Here is a 9,909-nt window from a genome sequence, read left to right as displayed (position 1 = left end):
TTTTTTTTTTTTTTTTTTCTCCCCACTTGCTTGTGGTCTATATGGGGTGTGATAGTCTCAATCTATAGATAATACTTTGCTCAACTTGTCTCATCATCTTTGCTATAAAATGAGGGCCATTGTCAGATGACATTCTTACAGGCACGCCATATTTTAGTATTATCTCTTTGAGCAAGACTTTAACTACTTCTCTTGCTTTGTTGGTGCGACAAGGGAAAGCCTCGGGCCACCCAGTAAAGATATCAACTAAAACTAGGATAGATCCTTCTTTTCAAGGCAATTCTATAAAATCAATTTGCTAATATTCCCCTAAAAATTTCCTTATTTAATAATTCCAAAGATAATCTTATTACTGATTTGGGGATCATTTTATATATAAATTTCACATCCGCTTATAATTGTTTAAACAATCTTTGTCATATTTTACTTTCTGTTCCCCGATATACTTTGTTATGTTCAGCTCGGGCGATTTCTCTTATTATTGTGGGCGGGACTATTATTTGACCTGTCGGTGTTATAGCCTGTCCTGTTTCATTTTGTTAGCCTGCAATCTAACAATTAATTCTTCCATCTTTTTCATTATAATTTGGACTTTCTTTAGGCAATTTTATACTTTTCTCTGGAAGTAGTGGTAGGATGCCTTTTTCTGCAGCCTCTTTAGCAGCTTTATCAGCCAGTCGGTTACCTGCGTTAGGAACAGTCTTACCTAACTGATGTGCTTTACCGTGCGTTATCGTGACTGCTGTTGGTTTTTGAACGGTTTCTAACAATTTCGGTATTTGTTCTGCATGCTGAATGGTGGTTCCTTGTGCAGATAACAGTCCTCTTTCTCTCCGTATCGCTCCATGTGCATGTACTACTACAAAAGCCTACTTTGAGTCTGTCCAAACGTTGACTCGCTTTCCTTGACTTAGTTCCAGAGCTCGAATAAGAGCTCTCAATTCAGCCTTTTGGGCAGATATCATCGAAGGCAAAGTTCGCAACGCAATTACCTCCTCGGTAGTTATTGTCTATCTTGATAAACGTTTTCCTTCACAGATGAAACCGCTTCTGTCGGTATATAGTTCCCAGTCTGTTTCTTCTAGTGGCACATCTCAGAGATCCAGTCAGCTGGAGTAAACTCTTTCGATTGTCTGCAAGCAGTCACGCTCCAGTTCTCCTTTAATTTGATCAGTTGTTGAAAACGCAACAGGGTTAACGGCGGTAGTAGTTCTTAAGTAAACATCATCTTGTTCCAGCAACACCACTTGGTATTTCAGCATTCTGCTAGGGGATAAACAATGCCCCCCTTTCTGTTTTAGCGCAACAGTTATCATATGGGAAACGTACAGTAATCCTTTGTCCTCAGGTGAACTTACGAGCTTCCTGGATCAGTAGCACAGTTGCAGCGACAGCTCTCAGATGACCAGAGCATCCCAGACTCACATGATCTAATCGCTTCGAGAAGTAGGCCACAGCTTGCCCACTTGGCCCTAAATATTGGGCCAGGATACCCAGAGCTATACCTCTTTTCTTTCACGAGTAAAAAGTTCAAATGTCTTTGTGAGATCTGGCAGGCCTAGGGCTGGCACCCCTATTACAGCCTGTTTCAATTCTTTGAAAGTAGCTTTCTCGGCATCAGTCCAATCCATTGTTTGAGGTTTTGAGCTGCTCCTATAAAGGTCGGACCCGCAAGCCACAACTGATAATCTACAGGTGACACCACGCAACCATTCCTGGAAATGCTCGTCATCAATTTGTTAGTCTTAGGGTCGGGGAGATGACAAATTGCCTCCTTTGTCTCAGTTCCTAATTGTCTCTGTCCTTTCAGGATTTTAAAACTCGAATAAGTTTCTTCTTTCTGGGTTATTTGGGTTTTTTCTTTTGACACTCGCTATCCACTGATTCCCCAAAAGTTCAAAAAGTTAATAGTTAACTTTGTGCATTGTTCTTCCATCTCAGCTACAATTAACAGATCATCCATATATTTCAACAAGATTTCTTGATTATTTTCTTTCTTCCAAATCTCTAATTCTCGTGCCAATGGATTTCCAAAAATGGTAAGACTATTCTTAAAGCCTTGAGGCAAGACTGTCCGTGTATATTGTGTTTTTCTCCCAGTCTCAGGATTTTCCCATTCAAAAGCAAAAAGCTCTTGACTGTTGGGATCCAAGGGAATGCAGAAAAAGGCATCTTTTCAGTCTAACGCTGTGAACCATTCTCGTTTCTCTGTTGGGGTTGTTAACAAAGTATAAGGATTTGCTACTACCGGATGAATATCTTGTACTATTTGATTTATTGCTCTGAGGTCTTGAACTAATCTATAATCTTTTTCATTAGCCTTTTAACAGGCAAGGTCGGGGTGTTATATTTGGATTCGCATTCTGTTAACAATTTACATCTTAAAAATTTTTGTATTATCAATACTAACCCTTTCCGGCTTTCCAGTTTTAGAGGGTATGGTTTAATTCTTAGCGGATTCGATCCTGGCTTTAAATCAAGTCCCACAGGTTCTGCTTTTTGGATTTACTGGGAACTTCCCAGTCCAGACGATTGGAATTACAGCATTATACTTTGACTGGTATAATCTTCTGCTTTCGATAACCATCCTGTAACAACAAAGCCACTGCTTCGATACGTTTAGTTTCTGGAATTAAAATCTTAATCTCTCCATTTTTAAATTTAATTTCTGCCTCTGAGTTCTCAAATAGATCTCTCCCTAACAGGAGTTTAGGAGAATTTGGCACATACAAAAACTGCTGAGTGACCCATTGCTTTCCTAGTTTCATTGTTAAAGATTTAAAGAAGGGTCTAGTTTCTCGTTCACTTGTTGCACCACCACCACCAATTTCTTCAAAACTTAACTCTCCCTCTAAGGTATTTAAAACTGGGCTGGCAGCAGGCGGCGATGCTGTGGGATGGGGACCTTTCCTGCCTATCTGCAAGCCAGTTCCTCAGCCCGGTGCACTGGGGGCTTTCCCCGCCGCGCTGTGCTCCAGCATCACAGAAGCCTGTCTGCCCTGCACTCTCCGGCCCTGACACACATGGGAAGACTGCGCCAGGGGACCGGGCACGAAGCTGCAAGGAGGGCAGAGCTCCTTCCTCTGCTCTCTCCTGCCACCAGACTCTCGCTACAGCCCTCCCTGCTCTCCTCCTTTATTAGGTATCAGCCAGTTACCCATGTACGAAGAGGAACAGGAAATCGTGGACTTCATCCAGGCCTTTGTCAGCAGCCCGGAAAAGGTAACCGTGGCCATTTCGAACACGGCTGTGCTGGCGTCGGCTGACAGGGGCTCTGCTGCCGGGCTGCTGGCGGTGTGCTGGCTGGGCAGAGCTGCTTCTCCCAGGCCTCCCGCACGGCACTGCACCCCCAGTGCTCCGGTCCCGCTGGCCATGTGTCCCCAACTCTCACGCTCCCTGTTGGTCTCTCTGTCCCCCGGCTGCCAGGATGAGGGCCAGAAGATTAAGTTCCTGAGGGCCATTTGCAACCTGTGCAAAAGCACCAGGTACTATACCTTGTCACAGCGCCTGGATGTCTTCTGCCACAGATACGAGCTGGTAGAGAATATCAAGGTGAGGGGACACCCGGCAGATCTGGGAAAGGTGGCAAGGGCCCCCCCGGCACCACCGGCACCCCCTGAGGACAGCCCTTGGTCAGGGCTTGGGTCTGGTGGCACTGGGTGCTGGCAGCTGCCAGGTCCCATCCCGGTTGTGCTCTGCAGGTGCTGCTGGAAGAGGAGCCCAGGGACCGGCTGTGCGGGGCAGTGCGGCAGCAAGCCATGCTTGCCATCGCCGAATTGAGGTACCTGCCCATCCCTCCTGGGGACCCCTGCCCCAGAGGTCTGTGTCCACCTGCACGAGGCCTGGAGGCACTGCTCCCACCATCAGTGTCCACCTGGCCCCTCTCTCTCTTTGCAGCTCAGTGCCGACAGTGCTGGAGGGCAAAGAGAACATCCTCCTACACACCTGCTTCACGAGCGTCTTCCTGCTTCCTCCAGAAGAGGAAATGAGGAGCCTGGAGACTTGCCTCTATTTTCAGGTAAGGGCTGGGTGAGCCCCAGGAGCCCCCAGTCCCTCTGGGCTGTTCCCTGGCCACCCCGTGCTGCGATGCGACCAGAGATCCAAGGCAGGGCAGGGGCTCGGCTTTGCTTTCCCACCCTCATCCCTTCGTGCCCTTCCCATGGGCCTGGCCACGTCCAACGCCACAGGCTGCTCTGCACACAGCAGGCTGTCTGCCCCCGGGTCTCTCCCGGACACCGCGAGGCACCGCGGGAGTCCTCCCTTGGCGCTGGGAGTTCAGACCACTCTCCTGGGTGTGGGAGGCACAGCAGAATCACTGCCACAACTCTCTGTTCTCCTTGCAGACCCTGCGAGCCATGGACACCATGCTGGAGACGATGGTGCGCAGCTGTTCTGCCACCAGAGTCAGCAAGGAGCTGCAGAGTATCTTTCAGGTCTGGCATGTGAAAGGGGGGGCTTCACAGGGGCTGTTCCTCACCCTGGGGAGAAGGGGGTGTCCACTCTTGAGTGCATGGTCCTCACCCCAGTGCCATGCAGAGAGAGCACGCTGCAGGGAGGCTGCCCACCTCCCTTGGTAACCAGGGGCTGCCCAGCAGGCTCTTCTGGAGCACAGTGCCTGCAGAGGGTGGCATCTGCCTTCCTGCCCGGCCACAAGGTTGGCCCAGGGGATTTGTCCCAAGCCTGCGAGGGACCCTAGGGGCAGGAACCCCGCTACAGGCTTTGCTCGAGATCCCAGGCAGCCTTGACGGACTGTGAGAGTCCAGCCCGGGAGCCGAGCAGTGCTGCTTCGGCTGGAGGCCATGTCTGCTCCCAGGGCACACCAGCAGCTTCTCTCTTCCCAGATGCTGCTGAACTTCACCAACTCTGAGAGAGCAGCTGTGCGGGAGAGGGCCGTGGGGAGGATTACGGTTCTGAGCCTTTTGCTGTCCAAGAATCCCACACTGAAGGTGAGGAGCCAGGCACCCTCCAGCCAGGCCATCTCCCCCTCCCTGCACACCAGAGCAGCCTGCAGCTCTGCCCACGCGGGGCTGCTGCCCAGCTAGCTGCTTTGGGAGCCGCGGCCGGCACGGCCCTGCAAAGCCCTGACTCACCGGGGATCCGGCCCTGGGCGCACTCTTGGGTTCAGGGCTTTGGCACCAGCTGCCTGCCCTCAACCCTTCTGCTGTTCTGCCTCCCTCGCCCAGGCTTGGCACCGCTTTGGACAAGACCCGTACGGCCCTCTCTGCTATGGAGACGTCCAGATCCCAATGCTGGGACAGCTGCTGGGACGTCTCCTCCTTTTCCGCTCTTCCAAGGAACAAATAAGCTGTGCTGCTTCTGATGCTGTTTATTTGCTCCATGTATTCATGCATAAACAAAAAAGTAAGGGGAGTTGTGGTGGGCTTCGTCCCTCTGCACGCAGACATCTGCTTCTCTTCCTGACCTCCTTTGCCCCTCATAGCTGCTCCCCGTAGCATCCCAGCTGTCGTTTTGCTGCAGAACCTGAGCGCTCTCCTGAAGTCCAGGACCTCTTCTCCGCTGCTCTCCTTCCTCCCTAGTTTCAGGATCTTGAAGCCCGCTGTTTTGCAGTCCCCACAGCCAAAGCCACCATTGATTGCCATGTCCCAAAGCCACGTCTGCCCTGTTAGTGAAGAGCTGATCCATCTGTGCACCACCACGGCTGGCCCCTCCAGTGCCTGGAGCAAGAAGCTGTTCCTGACACCCTCCAGAAACCTCCTTGACCGCTTCTGTCCTGCCATCTTGCAAGCAGCTCTGAGGGCCGTTCGGTAAGCTTGCTGGCAAAGCTGCTGTGTCTTACTGACTCTTCTGTGTCCCTCCCCGCTCTTTAGGCAGGTCAACGCTAAAGGCTAAAGCACCGCGGCTCCGTTGGGAAGACGAGATCACCTCCTTGCTGCGTGTGACCGCCATCAAAGACATGGTAATGAGCTTCCCCCTTGCCGGGGCTCTTGTCCCTGCCGTCAGCCGGGGACTTGTGTCAGCAAAGGCATCCAGAATCGGCGGGGCTGGCATGGCCTCACTGCTGTCCCTGAGCAGGGACCATGCGAGGGCTGCACTCCAGTGTCCCACCAGCAGCAGCTCCAGCCCTCCTGGCCACCAGCAAGCCCTGCTTCTCTGGAGGGCCAGCACACTGTGCCCAGGAGCCCAACCCTCCCCCCTCACCCTGGGGGCCCTCTCTTCTCGTCCTCCCCCACCCAGTGACTGCAGCCCCTGCGGCCAGCTTTCCTGCGGGCACTGCTGCCAGCCAGCACTGCCGGCCATCTCTCGCCAGGGCCGCTCGCACTTGCCCAGCGAAGCAGCACCGTCAGGGCACTCGGTGTGACGCGTCTTCGCTCCCTTCCTTCCTCCCATAGTCCTTTGCAAAATACCTCACATCTTCTGAGAGGGCAGACATCATCCTTGTGGCCATCGAGGCGATGAGAGACTCCAGCATCCGTGAGAAGGAGGCGGCAAGAAAAGTGCTGCACGAGGTCATGAGAGACCCTGACTTCTGGCTGGCGGATGTAAGTGGCCTGTGGCCGCACTGCCCTGCCCTTCAGCCCTGTCAGGCCTTGTTCCTCCCTCCATCCCTCCCTCCCAAACCCAGCTGTCTCGGGCACCGCAAGCCACCGGAAGGCAGCAGAGAGGGATGGGAAGGGCAGCGGAGGAAATGGCTGCACTCCAGTGCCAGCACCATCCTCACCTGTGTCCTCTCCAGGTGCCAAAGATCACGAGCTGCATCCACAGAAACCTGGGATGCATCAACACGGAGTCAGCCCGGCAGAGCGTGGAGTCACTACTTCTCCTGATGAGCGACTGCTACCCCATCCAAGTGGTCACGAGCCTGCTGAAGTTCTCTCCGTCAGCAGACAGGTACTGGCCCTGACAGCCCTGAGGGCTTCTTCCCCATGGGGAGAGGGGCCCGGAGACTCTCTGGCTGCCAGACCCAAGGAATACTGCAGGACACCCCGAGGAGCAGGGCCCTCCATCCCACCACGCCTTCCAGCCCTGGTGGGTCGGCCAGGCCCGCAGCAGCCAAAGCTGGCCAAGCCAGCCCAGAGCCCTGCCACCACGCTCCTCCCAGCCCCACGGGGAACACCGCCTCAGCCTTCTGCTGCTGGCCCAGGGCATCCCAGCCGAGGGGTAGGGTCTGCCTTATGCGGGGCTGACCCAGGCCATGCTGCTGTGGCCGAGGCAGCCCTGCTGACAGAGCGCTCTGGCTTGCAGCACCGGCACGGCCGTGTGGGAGGCGATGTTGTCCACGCCCCGGACTTTGGAGGTGGTCTTCAAGGAGCAACTCGGCAAACTCCAGGGCATGGAATCGCACAGCCCGGTCGCCTCGGCCGCGGAGGACGCCTGCACCCCTCACTTGGCTGTGAGTTACCGGAAAGGGTCTTGATCACCTTCAACGAGCCCTGCAGGCTCTGCCAGGATCTCACAGCTGTGTTGTTTCAGCCGATGGCCTCCAGTGAGATCCAGTCAGAGGATTCTGGTGATGAGTCCCACATTGAGAGCTACCAGGGGCATCCAAGCCTGCGGACGGTCTCCCTGTTGCTCGAAAGCCTCATCACGCTGTCGGAGAGACCTGACTTGGTGAGCAGGGCATCATAAAGGGGAGCCATGTTGGCAGCCAGGCGCTGGGGCAGCGGGTAAGGCTGTCGCTTGGCCTTGGCTGGGAGTCGGGTGGTGGGGTGACTGCTCCAAATGCCCTCCCTGCCATGGTGGGGCCTGGTGGCTGCCTGGGGAGCTTTCCAGGCACAGAGGGTTACCAAGCCATCTGTCCCTTCGGGCCTGTGGCAAAAGGGGGTGGCTGAGCAGGGGGCAGGGAGCCTTTGCTTTCCTGCCCTCCCCGACCTAGCCCTGCTCTCCCGCGTCCCCAGCAGCGTGCCCACGGCCACCACCTACCAGGAGGCTGCCACAGAGACTCCTGTGCCGCCACCTGCCAGGAAGCCAGACAGGAGGCTGGAGCTCAGCAACCAGAGCATTCTCGCCAGGGTGGTCGCGGACCGTTTCACAAAGAGGAAACTCTGTCTTTCATACAGGCAGGAAAAATACAGGTCCTCCAGCCACACATCGCAGAGGTGTTCCACAACGGCAACACAGATATCAAGATGAAGGTCCTGATGGTCTTCAGAAACGTGATGGGTCACCTGAAGAGGACGGAGGCCAGCGCCATGGCTCTGCAGCTGGCGGAGGAGCTCCTACCCCTCTTTGATGACGTAAGGCTGATGTGGGAGCCTGAACCCTGCAGATGGGCACCCTGCAATGACAGCTGCCCTTCAGCCCAGCCCTGTGAGCAGCACTCACGGCAGGGACTTCTCTCCTTTCTCCCTCGGGCTCTTGTGGGATGGCTTCTGGGTTCTGCAGCCCAGCATGGCTTCCGCCGACAGGCTGATGACCCCGGGCGACCTGAGTCCCCTGTGCTGGGGCCCAGCCTGGCCCCTGTGCAAAGCACCTGTGGGCCAAGAGCTGCTCTCAGAGCCCCGAGGGCTCCCCAGCTGCGCTGCCAGGCAGGACCACAGATTGCCACAGCTCCTGTGCGCAGAGCCCTCCCCCAGAGCATCTCCCCACACACCTGCCCTCGGGCTAATGCTCACAGTAAGCAGGCAGTGGCTGTTTCTCAAGTCCCCCTCCCCTTCTCCCTACCAGGAGTCCAGCCAGATGAGAGAGCTCTCCATCAGCCTCTTCCGAGATGTGATGCAGACTGTGGTGGGGAATGACAAGAGGAGGATGAAGAAGAAAGTGCGAAGGGGCCTTCTCCCGCTCTTCTTTCACATGTGTGATGAGACCGACAGCGTGGCCAAGGTAGAGATTCCAAAGCTGGCCGGCGACACAGGGAAAGGCGTGCTGACCCCCCCGGGCACCAGGGCCAAGAGCTGCTGGCACGCGGACTCTGGGAGCGTGTGTCATCTCGGGGTCCGACTGACCGAGTCGCTGAGGGCAGGGCAGGGCTCCCCTCCGTCCCTGCACCGCTTCCACCGCTGCCCTCCTCATCCCCCAGTGCCTCTTGCTGCAGAGGCAGAAGGGGAGGTGGGATCCACTCCCAGCCACGCTCCCTCCACTCAGCCCTCCTCCTAAGGCTGTCCCTTAGGCAGGGTCCCTGCAGAACCAGCGTGAGCAGGGGCAGAGAAGCTGGCATGGACATTTCCCTGCTCCGGCAGGGCTCAGCAGCAGCCCGTGGCCCGAGGCATGAATACGCACGTCCCTACAGGCTTCCCTGCTGTCCCTGCAGGTGTCAGAGGCCAGAGGTTTTCAGCCTCGATCCCTGTCCCCCAGGGCTGTGCCCAGGACACCCCCAGATGTTTGGGCCAGGGCATGTCCCAGCTTCCCAAGGGCAGGATCACCCCAGGAGCAAAGCCCAGAGGAGGGGGACGCCAGCTCTCCTTCCCCAGACCGTGGTGCCATCTCCCAGCTTCTGCTGCTCTCCAGGTCTCTGGGGAAGCCCTCATCACCACCGCAGAGCTCCTCAAGTGGAAAGAGCTCAAACACCTGGTGCAGACACAGCAGACATGGAGGATTGGAGAGTGCTTGGTGAGGACAAGCCCCAGGGCCTGGGGACCCTGGCCCGTCTGCACCTTGCAGTGGGACGGAGGGGGTCTCAGCACCCCTTGGACCCCTCTGCCTGTGGCGCTCTCTCAAACTCACTCCCGCAGAGCTCCTGGCTGGGAGACGGGAATGGCCGGGGGGGGACGGGGAACGAGGGCTGCCGGGAGGAGGGACTGCTCCGGCCAACTGGGGAGGCTCTGTGACATGCCGGTACCCTTGTGCCCTCTCGCTCTCTCTCTCCAGCTGGTGCAGGACAGGAGCAGGGCGGAAGAATACTTGAGCCAGAGCCTGCCATACCTGGGGGACGCTCAGGCCACCTTGCGAGAGGTGGCCGTGAGGTTCATCGGTGAGCCACAGCCCCCGGGGTCCCTCTTTTGGCAGAGCCCC

At 55.9% G+C, this 9,909-nt stretch overlaps 1 long non-coding RNA gene across 1 annotated transcript in view; it reads left to right on the top strand.

Moving 5' to 3' along the window:
• LOC128138146 (uncharacterized) overlaps positions 1 to 2,862 on the top strand; it is a 4,928-nt gene extending 2,066 nt beyond the window's left edge. Inside the window, exon 3 of the long non-coding RNA XR_008233962.1 lies at positions 2,490 to 2,862. This is a non-coding gene — a long non-coding RNA (uncharacterized LOC128138146). The remainder of the gene's footprint in view (positions 1 to 2,489) is intronic.
• The last annotated feature ends 7,047 nt before the right edge of the window (positions 2,863 to 9,909 follow it).

This window comes from Harpia harpyja (assembly GCF_026419915.1).
Source record: "Harpia harpyja isolate bHarHar1 chromosome W unlocalized genomic scaffold, bHarHar1 primary haplotype SUPER_W_unloc_3, whole genome shotgun sequence".
NCBI lineage: Eukaryota > Metazoa > Chordata > Aves > Accipitriformes > Accipitridae > Harpia > Harpia harpyja.
This window is presented reverse-complemented; position numbering and strand designations above follow the sequence as displayed.